The following is a 4,141-nucleotide window of genomic DNA, read 5'->3' as shown; positions in this document are numbered from 1 at the left end:
AAGGTGCCCAACAGTTAGGGAATGGCTAAACACATTGTCGTACATAAATGTAATGGAATGTTATTGCACTATAAGAAACAGTGAAAATGACAACTGCACAGAAGCCTGGGAAAACTTAGATGAACTAAAATAGAATTAAGAAAGCAGAACCAGGAAAACAATCCACACAATTAATTAAAAAAGTAAGGGAAAATCATAACAAAAATAATAACAAAACAATAAAAATGAATGCTGCAAAATTATAATGACCAAGCTTGGTCCCAGGGAAGAGATAGAAGAAGTCACCTCCCACCATTTATTTGCAGATGTAGGGAACTAAGTGTATGCATATAATACCAGATTTTCTCAACATGTTGGCAAGTTTGACTGAACTGTCCCTCCCCGCTTCTTTTTGTATTCTTCATTCTAATGCTTTGTGGGAGTAAGGGAGGAAAGGGATGCATTGGGAAACGTAGATGATTTAAAAATTTATTCCTCACCAGACTACATGCACTTTGGACCTCCTCTACAATGCCTTGGAATAGATCTTCTTCCTGAAGCCTCACTCCAGACTTACAATTTGAATATTAGAAATATCCTCTGTCCCTAGGGCCTCTCCCTTTGATTGGAACCCTGAAACACCACCTAAGGGATAGTGAAGGTACTCAGGTCAGTCATGTCTCATTCTGCTCCTGGACTTTCTCTACCATGCTGTTGCAACAATTCAGCTAGAAACTGCTGTGGGGTGAAAGACCAACACAACCCCAACAACAAGAACACTGCCAGCACAGGTTCTTTTGATCTGCTTTACTAACGAAAGCAACATTAAGGGGTTAACAATCTTATTTCAATCTAACATACATATCATTCACTTAGTTCAGGGGGAAAAGCCAGCCCCTTGAACTTCAGAGCAAATACAAACATACATTATAAACAGACCAAATACAATTCATAGTTACCAAGGAGGCATCAACATCTGGGTTCACAAGCTGGAGGGCTCTTTACAGCTGCCAAGAGTTTCCACATCAGCACTCCTCCAAGAGTGAGAGCCCTAAGCAAATTGCTCTGCCCTCTCTTTTTATACAGTCTTTGGACATCATCAAATGTCATCTGAGCCACCAGAACTTAGGTGCCTACTATTGGCTGTGGTCTTAGCAACTCCCCTTAGGATCCTGAGGGCTTCACAGCCACATAGGCTTAGTACCTAGATAGGGGTTTGGGCCTGGGGCTTTGCACCTAGTAAGGCTCAATCAAAGACACTTAATTAATTTATAATTCTAAAACAGTAAGAAAAGTCCCACCTTAGTTACCAATGAACGTGCACCCCACACCTCATGCTAGCTAGGTACCTTTGTCCCCTACTCCCTTTCAACTTCCTTTTATGTGTTGTCTTCTCCCATTAGAACGGAGGCAGGGACTATCTTTATTTCTACTTTTGTTTATATTCCCAAAGCATGCCACAGTGCCTGGCACATAGTAAGCCCTTAATATATTCTTGATGACTGACTGAAAAACAAAAAAAATCAGTGGGAGTTTATTTAAAAAGAAAGAAATATCTATTCATGAAAAAAGCAATGATTTTTGGAGGGAATCACTCTGTATCCTGAGTAATGAGGGGCTCTTGCTCCTTGGCATTACCATGATCACTCTTGCTTTTAAGAAAAGTATCATCCAACTCTGGATCAATGTTTTACCTACTACCATGGGTGCTGAATGCCTCTGGGACCCACACATTCCTCTCCTTAAGCAGAATGTAATCCAGGGAAACACAACTCCTATTTGTAAAAGCATTGCGCCCATTTTCCCCAAAGTCCATCATAAGGCTCCCATCTCTCACAAAAGATACACGCCACATCTCCCTTACTATGACAATGTTCTTCAATGGCACCTTTCATTTCCCCTTACAGAATAACTGAGACCTATCCCCTCCATTCCTTAATCATAACCTACTCTCTCACAACACTCTACATTTGCTAAGAGACTGAAGGATGCGCTGTTTCTTCTCTGCTGACTACTATCTGGATAGTAGTCCCTCTACAAGTCTTCTCTGACTCTTGCCTCCCCTCCCCCTGCTTAAATTGTGCTGTCCCCCAACAAAAGATAAAGATTCACTTACAGGAAAGTGTGTGATTTAGTCCGTGAAGTATTAATTTAGTTCTTCTTCCCTCTCTTCTGATTCTTTAAGATTCCCCTAAATCTTCAGCCTCTCAGATTCTTTTTATCCATTAATAATTTTTGTTCTTTCTTGTAATCCTCAATCCATTTTTCTCCCTTCAAAGACAGCCTAGAAACAAGAGCTAACTGACTTCAATGCTTAGTTATTTCTTGATAATTGTAATTGCCTTTACTGTGCCTTATCTAAAAGTGTCTGTTCACCTCTGGTGGTTTTTTCTAGGATTGCCTCAAATGTCTTTCCTTGGATGAAGGTTCATTTGTTTCCAATGGTAATTAGGCTCTGTTTTGCAGGGCATATTATTTTGGATTGCATCTTAAATTCCTTCACTTTCTGGAATACCCATTCCTCTCTCTGGTTTTTCATGATTGCAAAGAAATCATCCATTATTCAAATTGGCATTCCTTCAAAGCTGATTACTTTTCTCCTGGCTGCTTGCAAAATTTGTTGTTTGGCATTGAAATCCTAAAATGTAACCACTACATTCCTTATAATTTCAAGAGTGAGGTTTTTCTCTGGTAGCAATCTGTAGATTCAATCAGTACTTTGGTGTCTGTATTTTAAAATTCTGGGTACTTCCTATAGTGTATTGTTTTTAATTTATCTAGTTTTTTTCTGGCAGACCTATGATATTTAAGTCTTTTGGGGTTTTTTTCCACCTCTAGTCATCCTGTTTTCCTAGTCAATTGCTTTGACTTGTATAGAATTCAAGTATTCTTTCAAAGTTGTTGTCTTTTCCTCTCTTTCGCCAAATTTTCTTTTTCTTCTATATTTTTTAGTTCCAAATGTGTCATTCTCTTTCCAGAATCTTTAATACTTTGGATATAGTCTCCATATTATATTCTAAGTTTTCTACTCTGTGCTTATCTTTGTTAATTCTGCTTCCAGGGCTCTAATTTAAAAACTAATTTCCATCCTTTTAATCATTTTAATTCTCTTTTGAATGTTTTAGGAATTCAAATTCCCTGTGCAATCAGTAGAATTTTCTTTTTCATCGGAAGCTTTTGGTGTATTTTTTCAATATGGTCTCATTCAATGTGTCTTGGCCTTTACAATTCTTTCTTTTTTTAACTACTCCTATGTTTATGAGCCTCAATCTTAGTTTTCCTGTTTGGGCTCTAGTCCTATGCAGAGCAGCTTTTTTAGCATTTTGTCCTTCAGCTTTTTTCTTATGTTCTCACTACTTTGTCTCTGGCTTCCTTCTCACCTTAGATTTTTTTTTCCTCCTTCCATTGCTGTGGCACACTCTCAGCTTCCTCATGTGGGGGTCTAGCAGATTCTCTGCCCAGAGTAAACTCCATGAGAAGATAGTTGACCCCACTTGGTTTTCAAGTTTTTTTCAAGTTTTCAAGAATCAGTGTTTTAAGTCCCTGTGAGGTATGAGGATTCTGAGTTCACTACTATGGGGGTACCAAGCAGAGGCAGCCATATCCTAAAATATAAGTGTGTAAGATTACTTGTACTGACTGAGCCCAGCTTGTGAAATAGATTCAGGGGTAGAGAGAGTAAGTGGGAGCTTTAAGGATTTTTAATATACTCATGTCTTAATTAATTTTATAACCATCTATTATTCCCTCCAAATGCATTCCTAAATGAACAATTTTTTTGAAAGTGAGAAATAAACACCCTCATACCAATGGCACAGTCCAACAAAACAAATTTCCATATTGGCCAGAGGTTTAAAGTATTTAAAATCTAATGTTATTTCATGAAACTTTTACAATGTACAATGTCTCTGACTCATGCTAAAGATTCAACTTCAATTAGTATAGATTTAGTACATTACTCCTGCTTTTGAAGTTTTCAAGTGAGAAAGTCAGGCAGAAAACAATTCTGCAGCCATGTTGTACAACATATAACTTATCACTCTCAGATTTTTTTCTCTGATTTATGTCTCCTACAGTGAGTGACTTGGCTGGTTTTTTCAGAAAGCTTGACTAAAATGATAGAAAGATTACCTGGGGGGCGGAGGGGCAGAGCCAAGATGGT

This window comes from Trichosurus vulpecula, chromosome 8, assembly GCF_011100635.1.
Source record: "Trichosurus vulpecula isolate mTriVul1 chromosome 8, mTriVul1.pri, whole genome shotgun sequence".
Lineage (NCBI taxonomy): Eukaryota > Metazoa > Chordata > Mammalia > Diprotodontia > Phalangeridae > Trichosurus > Trichosurus vulpecula.
Note: the sequence above shows the minus strand (reverse complement) of the source record.